A 16,337-nucleotide genomic window follows, 5' to 3' on the forward strand; every position below is an offset into this window, starting at 1 on the left:
GCCTAGACCCTTCTGATGACCCTTTTCTGATGAAGGGTCTAGGCCCGAAACGTCAGCCTCTCTGCTCCTATGATGCTGCTTGGCCTGCTGTGTTCATCCAGCCCTGCACCTTGTTGTCTCGGATTTTCCAGCATCTGCAGTTCCTACTATCTCTGAGAACTAGAGGGCACAGTTTTGAAGGGTTTTGCTGAAGAAGCATGTGCAATGTGAGAAAATACTCTTTTCACACAACGTCCTCACCAGGATCCTGACATTCATGGCCTGTTTGTTGGCCACTTCTGGTCAAACAACTATATCTTGGTTCATCTTGAGCTGCTAGGGTCACTCCTGTAACATGAGCAGTCACAGACCATTGTTATGAGACACATTCCGCTCCTAGAGTCATAGCTGAGAGCCCAGACTCACATAAAGTGATTATCTCAGTGGAGACTGATTTGTCAACTGGAGATAACTGTTGTGATTTTTTGATTGACTTGTTTAAGTGGTTATGTTAAGTTCCTGTTGCTGCAGCCTGTTTTTTCAATGTCTTAATGTTATTGGCATCAGATTTACACAAGGTGTGCAGTATTTGAAGCTTGCAAACACCATGCAATTCTTACACATTTCATTTATCCATACACTTCACAGAATCACAGGTGTGTGACAATGCAGAAGGATGCCAGTCAGTCCATCGTGCTTGCACCACTCATTAATCGAGCATCATTACCCAGTGCCAATTTCCAGCTGTTCCCCAGACCCTCGCACATTAGTTTTATTCAAATAATCATTCAATGCCCTTTGAATGCCTCATCTGAACCTGCGTCCGCTACACTTCCAGGCAATGCATTCCAGACCCTAATTACTGAAAGGTGAGTGAAAAAGAATTTCCTCACTTCACCATTGCTCCTTTTGCACTTTAAATCTCTCTAAATCTATACTCTCTTGTTCTTAGTAAAAACCGAAAGAACTGCAGATGCTATAAATCAGAAACAACACCAGAAATTTGCTGGAAAAGCTCAGTGGTTCTGGCAGCATCTGTGGAGAGAAATCAGAGTTAATGTTGCAGGCCGAGTCACCCTACCTCAGAACTTCCTCAAACCCTCTTGTTCTCGTTCCTTTTACAAGCTGGAACAGTGTCTATTCTTACCAGCCCACTCATGATTTTGTAAACTTCGATCAGATCTCCTCTTAACCTTCATAAAAACCGAAAGAACTGCGGATGCTGTAAATCAGGAACAAAAACAGAAGTTGCTGGAAAAGTTCAGCAGGTCTGGCAGCATCTGTGAAGGGACAAAACAGAGTTAACGTTTCGGGTCCGGTCCTGTTCTGAGGAAGGGTCACCGGACCCGAAACATTAACTCTGATTTTGTCTTCACAGATGCTGCCAGACCTGCTGAGCTTTTCCAGCAACTTCTGTTTTTGCTCCTCTTAACCTTCTTCTCTCCAGGAAGAACAGTCCCAACCTTTTCAAAGAAAGAACAAAGAACAATACAGCACAGGAACAGGCCCTTCGGCTCTCCAAGACTGCGCTGACACTAATTTCCAATCTATCCTCATAACTGAATCATTCTTGTATACCGCTTCTGGTGCTAAGTGATTAACAGAAAGAACAGTAGGTTCACACAGTTTCAAAAGTTACATACACACAAGATGCTTCATGAATGTACTGCTAATCGATAGCATCAGATGTTCATGCTCTTTCGTCACATTAATAGTGAGAACCTAATAATTGAAAAGCTCTAGTGGACACTGTATTGGTTCATGCTTTAACTGTGATTTCAAATTAGCTTTTGCTAGTGATTCAGGTTCATTTGCAGTTAAAAGACGAAGGTTAAATTTAGAGTAAAATAAGAGAGGCACGAACATCGTCACGCTGGTTAACATCTGTAAAGTTTTAAATTGATCCATTGGTTTGGATGTGAAACATGAGTCATCGTGTCTTGTTATGAAAATGTTCCAATATTCTATCATTTATGCCTTTTTTTTACATTTATACATGTTAGATCGCATGCTAAACTGCAGGATCAAGAATTTCCTGTTTTTCCAGTCCAAGCTGACTCCTCTAAGTCTTCCTTCAATAATCCTGTAAACATAAAACAAACACAGTGGCTAGTGGTAGTCCTGTGGTGTGCCCCTTATCCCCAGCCCAAGCCAGAGGCCCAGGTTTTACCCCAGGACCTTTACATCTGGAAGGCCAATCAGAAGCCTTTTAGCAGCAGGACACAATGGCTGGGAAATGAGGGTTGGTGAACGAGATGTCCGCTCCTCAATTTCCAACAAATAACAAAACACTCATTTTGCAGACGTGTCACCAGGATAGCAGGAGTCGGTGGGAGTTAGGTGCAGAGGGGCCTCTGAAATTGCCTGTTGTAGTATGCAGTGTGTGCCCTGATGAAGTAGCAGCTGTACAAACAGGAAGTGCCAAGGCACAATGACAATAACATGGGTTCAAATGGTCAAGAGTTGACCTGCCACTCTCTCACGATGCCGTGTAAAAAGCAAATTAGGTACAGATGGGAACTCAGCTGTGCCTCATTATTATTTACCCGTTCCTCCTGGTCTGTAGGCACTGACGGACTATTGCTGCGTGCGAGGATGGTGCTTTGTAATTGGCATCACTTCCCAAAGGCTAATTAAACCTATAAGACTATTAGACATAGCGGTAGAAGCAGGCCATTCAGCCCTTTGAGTCTGCTCCACCATTCAATAAGATCATGGCTGGATATTATTAAATTGGAGAGGGTTCAGAAAAGAGTTACCAGGATGTTACCGGGACTGGAGGGTTTGAGTTATAAAAATAGACTGGAAAGGCTGGAACTCTTTTCACTGGAGCGTAGGAGATTGAGAGGTGACCTTATTGAGGTTTGTAAAATCATGAGGGCCATGCATAAGGTGAATAGCAAAGGTCTTTTCCCCAGGATGGGGGAGTTCTAAACTAGGGGGCATATTTTTAAGTTGAGAGGAGAAAGATTTAAGAAGCACAAGAAGGGCAACGTTTTTACAAAGGGAGTGGTTCGTGTGTGGAATGAACTGCCAGAGGAAATGGTGGATGCAGGTACAATTACAACATTTGAAAGACATTTGGATAACTTCATGAATAGGAAATGTTCAGAGGGATGAAGGCCAAATGCAGGCAGGTGGGACTAGTTTAGTTTGGGATTATGTTCAGCGTGGACTGGTTGGACCGAAGGGTCTGTTTCCATGACTCAATGACTCTATGATAATCCTCAACTCAACCTTTTTGCCTTTTCTCCATAACCCCTGATTTTCTTGTTGATTTAAAAGCTCTCTATCTCAGCCTCGAATATATTTAATGACCCAGCCTGGAATCATTAGTGAGGTCATTAAGTAATTTCAAGGCTGAGATAGACAGATTCTTAATCAGGAAGGGAATTGAAGGTTATGAGGAAAAAGAAGGAATGTGGAGTTGACTATTATCAGATCTGCCATGATCTCACTGGATGGCAGGACAGCCTTAACAGGCTCAATGTCCTACATCTTATGTTCTTATTGAGCAATGTGAGGAAGTATTGAGAGAGATGAATTTACTTTTTTTTTCCCTTTATTCATTCACGGGATGAGGGCATTGCTGGCTAGGCAGCATTTATTGCCCATCCCTCATTGCCCAGAGGGCAGTTAAGAGCCAACCACATTGCTGTGGGTCTGGAGTCACATGTACACCAGACCAGGTAAGGATGGCAGTTTCCTTCCCTAAAGGGCATTAGTGAACTGGATGGGTTTTTCCCAACAATCAACAATGGATTCATGGTCACCATTAGATTGTTAATTCAAGGTATTTATTGAATTTGAATTCCACCATCTGCCATAGTGGGATTTGAACCCAGGTCCCCCAGAACATTACCTGGGTCTCTGGATTAATAGTCCAGCGATAATACCACTAGGCCATCACCTCCCCCATACTGAAAGAAAGAAGTTTTAAGAAGTATCTAAATGGGAGAGGTCAGAGATTTAGTGAGGGACTAGGCAGCTGAAAGCACAGTTAGTAATCATGGAGTGCTTGAAATAGAGCTAACACAGGAAACCACATTGGGAGGAGTGCAGGGATCTTTCCTTATATTTATTCACAGCATCTAATTTAGGCCAGCATTTATTGCTCAGCCTTAATTACCTTGGAGAAGGTGGTGGTCAGCTGCCTTCTCCAACCACTGCACTCCTTGAGATGTAGGATTCCTGTTAGCAAGAGTCATCACTTTGATCTCAGTGACAGGGAAGGAATGGTGATATATTTCCAAGTTAGGATGGCGAGTGGCTTGCAGAGAAGCTTGCAGGCTAAGGTTTCCCAAGTATCTGCTGATCTTGTCCTTCCAGATGGTAGAGGCTGTGGGTTTGCAAGGTGCTATTGAGAGTGCCATGGTGAGTTGCTGCAATGCATCCTATAGATGGTGCACACTGCTGGCATTGTGAGGAGTGAATAGGGAAGGTGGATGTGGTACCAATCAAGCTGGCTGCTGGATGGCATCAAGCTTCTTGAGTGTTGTTGGATCTGTCCCTATCCAGGCAAGTGGGAGTACCTAGGGGTTCAGGCACATAATTCTTTGAAGTTTGTATCACATGTAGACAGGATGGTTAACAAGGTGTTTAGCACGCTTGCCATCATTGCTAAGTTCTTTGAGTATAGGACTTGGGAAGTTATGTTGAGGTTTTATGAGACATTAGTGAGACCTCTTCTGGAAGACTGTGTCCAGTTCTGATCCCCCTGTTACAGGAAGGATATTATTAAGCTAAAGAGGGCTCAGAAGAGATTTACCAGGATGTTGCTGGGTATGGATGGTTTAAGTTATAAAGAAAGGCTGGACAGGCTGGGACTTTTTTCACTGGTGGGTAGGAGGTTGAGAGGTGACCTTACAGAGGTTTATAAAATCATGAGGGGTGTAGATAGGGTTAACGGTAGGTGTCTTTTTTCCTAGGATGGGAGATTTCAAGACTAGGGGGCATATTTTTAAGATGAGAGTAGAAAGATCTAAAAAAGACATGAGGGGCAAATTGTTTACACAGAGGGTGATTTATGTGTGGAATGAACTTCCAGAGGAAATGGTGGATGTGGGTACAGTTACAACATTTAAAAGATACTTAGATAAGTACATGAATAGGAAAAGCTTGGAGGGATTTTGGCCACGAGCAGGCAGGTAAGACTAGTTTATTTGGGATTATGTTTGGCATGGACTGTTTGGACTGAAGGGTCTGTTTCCGTGCTGTATGACTCTATGACTCCACGGCTCTATTCCATCACACTTCTGACTTGTTCCTTATAGATGGTGGATAGGCTCTGGGGAGTCAGGAGGTGGGCTATTTGCTGTAGTATTCCTAGCCTTGACTTTCTCTTGTAGTCACAATATTCAGTCTGACTAGTCCAGTTCGGTTTCTGGTCAATGGGAACCCCCAGAATAGTTGTAGTGGGGGATTCAGTGATGATTATGCCCTTGAATTTCAAGGAGATGGTTAGATTCTCTCTAGAAGGAAAGATCGTAGAGTTGCAGGGATCAGGAGTGATGAGGCCATGGATGAGTTTAAAAACAATATAATGAGTGCACACTATTAGTAATAAAGCACTTTATTTAATAGCTTCCGCATATTTTAATACCAGTTGCCGAAAACCTTTGGAAGGTGTCTGATTTTGAAATGAAGTTGGTATCACCTGAAGTGCCCATGATGCATTGTACCAAGCTACTGCCCCTCACTGCCAATGTACAGCTGGCATAGGTGTCTAATTTTTCAGATTGTGGAATTGAGATATCTGTCGAAGAGGTAGCTTCATCTTTCTGTGTTTTGTACAGATTATTATGCTGGGTGTACTTTACGGTGGATGTTGAACACAGTTTTATCAGTAAGGACTTTTCACTTTCCTACGTCTGCAGGAAGTAATTGCTCATTGGATAGCTGAGTGTCACATTGCCATTGAACAAGCCTGACTGCTTACGCTGAAAGCAGCCAGTACAATCGATACTTTGGGAACTGCGCCAGCAAGGAAGGAGGTATGATTCTATGATTGGACAACACTTGAAGAACAATTCTGAGTGTGCTAACCACCTCACTAACGACCAATTTAGGATAATCGCAACAACGCAAACATGGCTCATTTATGCCTGTTCGAAGTGTCAGACAGAATCATACAATCCCGATAGTGCGGAAGCAGGCCATTGAGTCCACATCACCCCTCCCAAAAGGAGCATCCCACCCACACCCCTACCCTATATTTTCCCCATGGCTAATCCCTGGGCAATTTAGCCTGACCTCATCCACCTAACCTGCACATCTTTGGACAGTGGGAGGAAACCCACCCAGACACGGGGACAATGTGCAAACTCCACACAGACAGTCGCCCGAGGGGTGGGATTGAACCTGGGTCCCTGGCGCTGTGAGGCAGCAGTGCTAACCACCGTGCCACCGTGCTGCCCTGGGTCATGCTGGGCCATGTTCTTTATGACTATGAGGACGATAAGCTAGGATACCTGTGAACGGCAATTCCTTCTGAACTACTTTAGCCTCTGCTGAGCACTCTCCTTTGCCAGTTTAGAGAATTTCACAGTGTCGGAAGTACTGAATGCTCATCTACAACCAGTCAAGTGGAACCACTGATCTCGCTCTAACTGGGAGAAATTCCTCATTTCATTAGAGCCAGTGCACTTGTATTTTAGTGTGGGTTGGCATTAGTGCAATGTATACTTGAATATCACAGAATGAAGAAAAAACACATGTTGCCATGGAAATACATCCCAACAATCAGAGTCCAGTTGCTAAGGATTTCTAATAAATTCCTCTAATACGCAACTTAAACTATTCCCCTTCAAAACCCCAAATACACATGCACGCATTCACATTTAAGACGAATGGTTTAGCACATGTAATATGGGTGGAAAAATAATATAAACAGGGTAAACAAAACTCCAAAGGTTGAAGTTTCAGACCACTGGGTGGAAAGTTATTTTTCTCACAATTCTTTTTGCAATGAAGACACACTATGCGCAGTAGGGTGGCTGTTGCTCTTTGGTTTGCTGGTGGATCAGGTGGACCTAGGTCTTTACTTGTTTTAGAATTCTTTCCATAAGCTTTCTTGGTTTTTCTGTATTTTTCCCGCATGGTGAGAGCAAGAGGAAGAGATGGATGCTTTCTGTTTGCAGGCTCTGGATGATTCTCCCTGGCCTGCCCTCTCACAGCTTCAAAACACTCCATTTGTATTGTACAGCTCTAAAAGTATGCAGCATTTTGAATTTCACGTTGCAAAACCCTCCTGCTATTTCAGCTATACGTCAGTCCAACTTTCGTTTTGGCTTAAAATGCCAAAAAATGAATAATGTGGTCTCTTACAAGCTGAAGTAAAATATTTTATGAAATGAGTTTTTAATGATTTCAAATGCACAGCTTGAAAGGGTGGTGGAAGCAGATTCAACAGTAATTTTCAACAGAGAATTGAATAAATACCTGTAAAGGAAATATTCACAGGGTCGTGGGGAAAGAACAAGGGTGTATTATTCTAAATGGCCACATTGTACTGGAACTAATCTCTGCCTGACGTTTATTAACAGAATGACACTTTACGAGCATGCAACTCTTAACTCAAGCACAAATGCAGAGACCCTTACTACAACTGAGGTGCATTTGAGTGTAACCCCAATTAATGGCCATCCCCGGCATAAAGTTTACTAGAATATATAATTAAGGACGGTCTGTATGGAGAGCTCACACAGTGACATAGGATCAAATATCCTCCCTGTAATGCTTTAAGAATCTATGCCTGTTTGTCTGACTCCTTGCTGTTTTCTGTCACCTCAGATTGCCATGATAAAGGTTGTTGCTCCACGAATGGCCTGTAAAGTGGTGGACTGTGCCATTCAGGTCTACGGAGGATGTGGAGTCTCCGAGGATCTTCCTCTGGCACACATGTGAGTATCAATGTGCACGTTGGAGCAATTATCACAAATATCACATGCTGCAGTTCAGCTCCTGTACAGCACTGAGAGATACGCAAAAACAAAATCATGGCAGTGTACGCTATTTTGCTAAAACCAAGCTTTCAGATCTACCCGGAGACTCGGTGATCATTACTTTGTGAGTGTCGAAAAAAAAAAGTCTTCCACCATGTGTATGGCTTATTGTACCACCATGAAGGCTGGTGTCTGTGTTTGCTGATGAGGGGCTCCATATCAATATCTTCACTCTTCACACCCTCTGCTATCGCTCACATATCCTCACCCAAAAATTGGGATGACAATTCTGCATCTCCCTTGGTTCTTCCCAGAGAGCGCATGGAGATTGGCTTGGTCTGAGCTTTCTCCTTTAAGAAATTGTCCCTCCAGCCATTTCCAGCTGGGCTGTAGTTGCTCTGTCCTGCGTGTGATGAATATAAAGAACCGACAGCCTGGAAACATACCTTTGAGCTTCATCCACAGACCCAGTGGAGCCTAAGCCTCCCACAGTCAGAATTAATGTGGAGGGTGATTTAGACTTGGGGTCATAGTATAAGAGGAGCCATATTGGATCCACAATGAATTAAATAGATTTCTTCACTTGGTAGAACACTGTGCGTGCTCAACCAGCCATTCTTTGTAAAACTCAAAACAAAATGAGTATGTACTTAATAGAAGCTGGAGTAGGCCATTCAGCCCCTCAAGCCTGTTCCGCTATTCACTGAGATTACAGATGATCTGAGTGGTTTTTTTCAATCATTCAATGCTGAGGGCATCACTGGCTGGACCCAGCATTTGTATTTCGTAATTCTGCTTTCTTATTTTTATTCATTGTGGGCAATGTTGGCTAGAGCAGCATTTATTGTCCATCCCTAATTGCCCAGAGGGCAGATATGAGTCAATCACATTGCTGTGGGTCTGGAGTCACATGTAGGCCAGACCAGGCAAGGACGGCAGTTTCCTTCCCTAAAGGGCATTAGTAAACCGGATGGGTTTTTTTTGACAATTGACAATTCCAGATTTTATTGAATTAAAATTTCACCATCTGCAGTGGCGGGTTTCAAACCCTGGTGCCCAGGGCATTAGCTGGGTCTCTGGATTGATGGTCTACTGATAATGCCACTAGACTGTTCCCTCAGCTGTCTTGAATGTTTTGAGTGTTGCCCTCCAGACATGCATCTCTAGAGCAGAGCAGAATGCAAGGTTAAACTCCAGCTGTGTGTGCATCATGGCATTTTAATGTCCACACAGTGGGGACAAGGCAGGTATGTGAGGTTAGGTCACAGATCAGTCACAACCTGACTGAATTGTTTGGAACGTGCTCAAAGGGCGAAATGATCTCATTGTATTCCTGTGTTCTCTTTTTCTGCCTCCACAGATTTAATTGGATATGCATGTCACACAGAAACATAGAAAATAGGTGCAGGAGTAGGCCATTCGGCCCTTTGAGCCTGCTCCACCATTCAGTATGATTATGGCTGATCATGCAATCTCAGTACCCCACTCCCATTTTCTCTGCATCCCCCTCAATCCCTTTAGCCTCAAGGGCCATATCCAGCTCCCTCTTGAATATATCTAATGAACTGGTTCCAACAGCTTCCTGTGGTAGAGAATTGCACAGGTTCACAACTTTCTGTGCAAAGGAGTTCTTCCTCATCCCAGTCCTGAAAGGCTTACCCCTTATTCCTGGACTGTGTCAATGCTGACCCATTGAGATTCAGTACCGTTTTGGATCCAGTGATATTTGGGCATCAGTCAGACTACAGCCAAGCCATGTCACAGTCAGACTCACTAAGATCTGGTGTCTTTCAGGTACTCCATCTGCGTATAGCTGACGGGCCAGATGAAGTGCATCTCTCCGCTATAGCAAAACTGGAGCTAAGGGAGCAGCTTAAAAACTCCATGGCAAAGCTATAAATAATTGTCAGAATGCAAGATCGACCAAGGCTGCAACCAGACAGAGATAACATAACATTGGCCTCCTGTTTTCCAATGCAGTGATAGATTGAAGCATCAATTACCGGAAATATTGCACATTGGACAATGAATCACCTAACATATTAATCCAGCATCTGTATACCAATTACATCTTTGTTTCTGCTCCCCAAACACCGCTGTGTTATAATTTGGAAATAACAACCATTCATGCAGAGGAAGAGTGATTTATTTCTTTGTGTTTGGAGCATATATTGGTGGGGAACAAATGTGTCAGAGGAAGCAAAACTGTTGGCATAATGCAGTAATGAAATGATCAAAAGCATGTTGCAAATTTGCATAATATAATTACTGTCACTAAACTGTGACAATCCAGGGGACATAATGAAATCCCATATTCCTCTTTTTTTTATTATTTATCCCATATATTAATCGATTTGGAGCAGTTATAGAGGACAGATTCCACCAAAGCTGTCTTCCCACCGCACCAAACCTGGCATGTTCGAATATATTAACAACAGCCTGCATTTATAAAGTGCCTTTAATGTACTGGAGCATCCAAAGGGACTTCATCCCATAATTTAGGATGCCAAGCCTCGTGAAGGCATATCAGGCTAGACGTTTGAAACCGTGGTCAATGAGGTTGATTTGAACCAGTGTCTGAAAGGACATGAGAGAGAGGTGAAGAGGTTCTCTGCAGTAATTCCAGACCTTGGGGCCTAGTCATCTGAAGATATGACAGTCAGTGGCGGACTGAGCAAAATTGGGAGTACAAATGAGGCCCAGAATTGGAAAAGCACAGAGATTTTGAAGGGTGGTAGAGCTGGGGTAGGTTGCAAAGATGATTTGAAAATAAGGACGAACATTTTATAATTGAGGTGTTGCCAGTCTAGGAACCAATACAACCATAATAAATCTCACTTTTATGTGTTCTACAACATTATGGACATTAATCTATCAGATTTTAGCTAATGTTTCAATAAATATGTTTCCTATGTTAATTACTTCTGAGATTACAGGGGAAATCAATTGACCCGATGCCAAATTTAATCTAATTTGCTCCTCTGATGGGTCCAAGGACTTGGCTGGTCATTTGATATGACACAGCTTGTTAATGTTTTCACAGGTTGACTGCCACATTTATTTACCAAAGAATGTTGACAGCATTTCCAAAAGTAATTGATTGGTTTCACTGTGCTTTGGGATATCTTGAGGATATGAAAGGCACTTTATAAACGCAAATGCATCTCTGTCAAAGGATTTTCATTGCTTTTTGATGTTCATTCAGGGGTTAAGAGTGTTGCTGGTGGACCAACATTTATTGTCCATTGTTAATTGCCTTGGAGGAGGTGGTGATGAGCTAGCTTCCTCAACCATTGCAGTCCTTGGGTGTACAGGCACCCACAGTGCTGTTAGAATTAGGTTTTATTGTCATGTATACTCAAGTACAGGGATACAGGAGTACATTGAAAAGTGTACAATGTTGCTATTCACTGCTTCATCTTAGGTACAAGGTACCTAGGTCGAAAATCTTAGGTATAAAGTAGAAAAATAATGGAATAAGTTAAAAGTTCAACATTATGGTTCTTCTCAGTATAAAGTAGTAAATAAGAAATAAAGTTAAAAGTTCCAAATTACTGTCCTTTAACCATGGGTCTGCAGTCGCTCTCTCTCTCTCCCACACTGGGCTCGATCTCTCTCCTCGTGCTGGGCTCAATCTCTCTCCCCGCGCTGGGCTCGATCTCTCCCTCATGCTATATTGACCCAGTGGCAGTTACGGAACAGTGTTATATTTCCAAGTCAGGATGGTGAGTGACTTGGAGGGGAACCTGGAGGGTGTGGTGTTCTCATGTATCAGCTGCCCTTGTCTCTGTAGTTGGTGGAGGTGGTGCTAGTAAATGGAGCCTGAGTGAGTTGCTGCAGTGCGTCTTGTAGGTGGTACACAGTGGTGGCTCAGTTAGAGGTAGTTTCCCATAAAATTTAATTCCCTGCATTGCCCATCCTGAAACTGAATATATATTCATCATTCAAACATGAATTCTACAGTTTCTAAATGAATAGAAATCTGCAATATCGACAAATCACAATGCTCACATTTTGTGATGAAATATAACTCCTATAATTAAAAGAATGTTAGTTTTGGAATAAGCACATTGCACGAGCAGGTTGGAAAACAGCTGTACCTAGGCTGTATACATTAATGCCTACCTCAATCCTTCATACTAAGAGTCTTGATCAACTGATTCCGCAGATATTTTGAAGACATAGGCTGGGCCTGATAATTGGAAATTAAAAAAAACTGATGAAGAGACAACGTTCTGGTATGATTAACAGGAAATTGACTTTGAAAGTATTTTTATGGCCAGTGGTGTTCCTGTAGCTGACAGAATACCAGAACTGTGTTTAAATGAATAAGAAACCGGACAAAAACGAGGAGTTTGGGCTAATTAGTGGCTTGTGGCCAGTTGATACAAAACATTTCATAATAAGCACTTTACAGTGTCAAAAGAATGAAGAGCAAAAATAATCTTAAAATTTGAAATAAAGCTGACAATATTGTTAGGATACTGTAGGTTGGTCAGAGATGAGTGGTTAACCTTTTAGATAACCTTCACCTTGTTCTACAATGAAGGGAGAAAATATTGATCCAGGAATGCACTGACCACTTTGCTCACAATGTGGAGTTCACCTACAGTGGTAACCCCTTCATTTCTGCACCCAACTAAACTGTACTGCATGTGTCAGTCTATTTTTCATTCCCTGTAATTATATTTTCTGATTTCACCCAATTTGTCTTTTTTCAGCTTTCCTTTATGCCTTCTTCTTTTGCACACAGCGGATCCCAATTTTGTTCTTTATCTGTAATTTGACTCCAGATCATTTCGTTCTTTCCAGTTCCCAGTCTGTGAAATGGAATTACATCCATCCTGAAGATGAGTAGATTAACACTGTACTGAAAGATGGTACAAATGATGAGAGAACGAAGACTCATGCAGTCATGGATCTGTCGGAATTGGCACAGCAGAAACTGCTGAAAGAAGCAAATCACCTTGCCAAGAGCAGACAGGACACCATGAGTACGAAAGGGAACCCATCAATCACCAACAACACTTCAAATTCTTCTAGTCGTCTAGTTGAGTGAAGCACTCAGTGAATCACTTCTGGTGCTCTCTTGTAACTGAAGACTGCAATTTTTGCTAAATAGTCTTAAACATTGTTTTTTCAAGTAGATCTCGGCACTATCAAACTATCTATCATGACACTTTAGCCTCATAATAGTCGATGGGATGAAAACATCCTGGATATATTACAAGGTTGGGAGGGTGGGGGCGATGACCTAGTGGTATTATCGCTGGACTGTTCATCCAGAGTCCCAGGTAATGTTCTGGGGACCCAGGTTCAAATCCTGCCACGGCAGATGGTGGAATTTGAATTCAATAAATATCTGGAATTAAGAGTCTGATGATGACCATGAATCCATTGTCAATTGTTGGAGAAATCCATCTGGTTCACTAATGTCCTTTAGGGAAAGAAACTACCATCCTTAACTGGTCTGGCCTACATGTGACTCCAGACCCACAGCAATGTGGTTGTCTCTTAACTGCCCTCTGGGCAATTAGGGATGGGCAATAAATGCTGCCTAGCCAACGATGCCCTCATCCTGTGAATGAATAAAGGAAAAAAAGTTCCTAATGAGTGGATTCAGTGCAGTGGTAGCTGGCTACATCATTCACCTCACACTGTAATACAAAGTCTACTCACTTCCTCCCAGGACTGAGGGTGTGGTAAAAATATCTCTCCAGCTCTACACCTTGTTATCTCTCTTAAAGCTGTCTTATCCTTCAGGGTGGGAAATAGTTGAGCAAACAAGCAGAGCTGCTGCATCAGAAGAGAAAGAGAAGAGTAGCTCTTTTAGATTTGAGGAGCATTCTCAATTGAAGAGTAGTAGCAGAGCAGCTTGAAGGGGAGTGGCTGAGAGTAAGTAGCACTGTGGCTCGAACAAACCTGAGAATGAAGGTGGCAGAAACTTCAATTGCTGAGAACTTCCCAAGGTAGGTGGGCTTACACTTTGGTTAATTTGACCATCTCACTTTGGTTAATTTTATCACCTTTTGGTACATTTTACTGGAGTTTTGCTGAAGAGGGGTAACATACAGCTCTTCTATAGAATCCGTTGCCCAATTTATCAAGTAGGTGGTGTGTGAATGGGTTTCTTCAAGCCCAAAGTGATGTAGAACGAATGAAGATAGTTTCTGATCCAACTAGTAGAGTCCTGTTGAGTAAACAATATGAAGTTTATTGCATTCCTGCAACTATTTACATGAATATAGCTTGCATTACCTTGGTGAATGTTAGACGCGCTCTAACCTTAGTTGTGACTTCCACAAGCTTCTCATTTACACTCACCGAGTGCCCATTGACATGATTACAGTGGCTGATGCTTACTACCTTCGATCATGTATTAAACCTTTCAGACCCATAGACAACAGGCAGAACATAAAGAGATGAAGTGTAATGCAGGCAAGTAGAAAGTCCTACATTATCAGTGGGTGATTAGATGACAAACACTCCATAAATTGAACAGCCTCAGGGAAGCAGAAAGAGACCCAGGTGCATGAGTTGAACACAATCCCAAAAACTCAACCAATTCAGAGCATTAGTCAACAAGGACCACAGAATTTTGCATGTGGCTAGGTTGTACAAGAAGTAGTATGGATGAATATTGATACAGTGGGCCAAGCCATGACAGATGAAGTTCAGTACTGGTTGGAAAGATAGATCAGAGACTTTCTAAATGGCAAGAAGTTAAGAAATGTGGGAGAGGTTGAGAGAGTTAAGGGTCTCTGTATGAAAATCACCAGAAGCCATTGCACTGGCACAAACCATTAATCTGAAAAGTGAATGCAATGTTGTCCTTTGTCACAAGTGACCTTGAAATCAAAGAAATGGAAGTTGTATCAGGTTCTTTTAACCTCTGGATATACCACACCTGGAATATTCTGTTCAGTTGCTTGTGTGTCAGGAGGGGTACATTGGCCTCTAAAGGTAAATATGGCCCCTCAGAATCCCATCTAACAACATACCCACCGCTGATGTAAGACTCGCCAGTCTATAGTTCCCAACTATGTTGCATTCTTGAGGGAAAACTTCAGGGAGTCTTTGAAACACTTCTTTTTGTCTTCTGCTCCTTTGTGTACCTTCCGTGAGCTGAGAAAAGGTGTTTTAGAATGCTGCATAAAATTCTGGTCATCCTGAAACTGAGGCTTAAAGGTTTAAATGGTGAAGACAGCTTGTACAGAGCAGGATTTATTTGAATTTGGAAGACATTGAGATGTTTATGACACTCAAAGTATTTGATGAGTTAGATGGCAGCTAGTTCCTCGAGGGATGGAAGCCATAACAATGGAAAAGTAAGTGAGCTCGGGTGTTCGAGGGAGGTGTATATGGTGTCAGAAAGTATTTCTTCACACAGAGAGGTGGCGGAAATCTGGAACTCCTTTTCAATATGCTGTCTGGGTCAGTTTAATATTTCCAAACTGAGATGATCACATTTTTATTTGATCAGGCTATGAACGAAGGTAGGTAAATTTATTTCAGATACAGGTCAGCCATTATCTTTATTCATTTAGGGCTTGTGGACATCATTGGCAAGGCCAGCATTTAATGTGTATCCATACTCACCCTTAATTTACTGTTTGCTAACCCATTTCAGATGGTGTGAAGCATATTGTTAGGGGTCTGAAGTCACATATAAACTGGGCTGCATTAGTATGGCACACTTCCTTCCCCAAATGATTTAAGTGTGATGTGTTTTTATTACAATCCAGTCATCTCCATTACTGATGACTAGTTTTTAAATCCAGATTTACTAATTAACTGAGTTTAAATACAGTTTAATTCTGTGAAATTTGAATTGGTGTATCTAGAACTGCTCTCTGGGTTACCCGTCCTGTAAGGTAACCACTACACTAGCATTGTCTATGAACTAGCAGGTAGGACAGGCTCAAGGATCTTAGTGATCTATTCTTGTTCCCCTATCCCTATAGTCAGAACAGTGGCAACCAAACTTTGTTGTGTTTTACTAATGTTGATCACCACTTCCAGTCTGGCCTGCAAGAATTAAAAGAAACAATTGCGTCCAGAGAAAGCTTGTGCAATTAAATCCTAGAGTGAAAGTTGTTCTCTGATGTATAGAATTATCAAATATCTAAAAAGAGATGCAACCTCTCACATCCGATATACACATGGTCTACAGTTTGCACAGAAAGTGCAGTTGGCCTGGGAGCCCATAAACCATATTAACCTACATTTGTATAGGGACTGCTGTGGGCAACATCCCCAATCCCCAGGGTTGCCCACATGAACATGTGAGGAGTCCTTGTAGAGAAAGAGCCTTACTACTTTGTCCATGGCCCACTTTTTAAAAAATTCATTTTGTGGGATGTGGGGATTGCTGGCTTGCCAATATTTACTGTCCTCTCTAGTTGCCATTCCTTT

The 16,337-nt window shown here is 42.3% G+C and overlaps 1 protein-coding gene across 1 annotated transcript in view; it reads left to right on the forward strand.

Annotated features, from left to right (window-relative positions):
• The window catches only part of LOC109912227 (acyl-CoA dehydrogenase family member 11), a 145,479-nt gene extending 135,425 nt beyond the window's left edge, over nucleotides 1-10,054 (forward strand). The window contains exons 14-15 of the mRNA XM_048609168.1: nucleotides 7,771-7,880; nucleotides 9,717-10,054. The gene's annotated coding sequence lies outside the window, so the exon portion shown is untranslated. The remainder of the gene's footprint in view (nucleotides 1-7,770; nucleotides 7,881-9,716) is intronic.
• The last annotated feature ends 6,283 nt before the right edge of the window (nucleotides 10,055-16,337 follow it).

The sequence above is a fragment of the Rhincodon typus genome, chromosome 2 (genome assembly GCF_021869965.1).
Source record: "Rhincodon typus isolate 14 chromosome 2, sRhiTyp1.1, whole genome shotgun sequence".
In the NCBI taxonomy this organism is placed as follows: Eukaryota; Metazoa; Chordata; class Chondrichthyes; order Orectolobiformes; family Rhincodontidae; genus Rhincodon; species Rhincodon typus.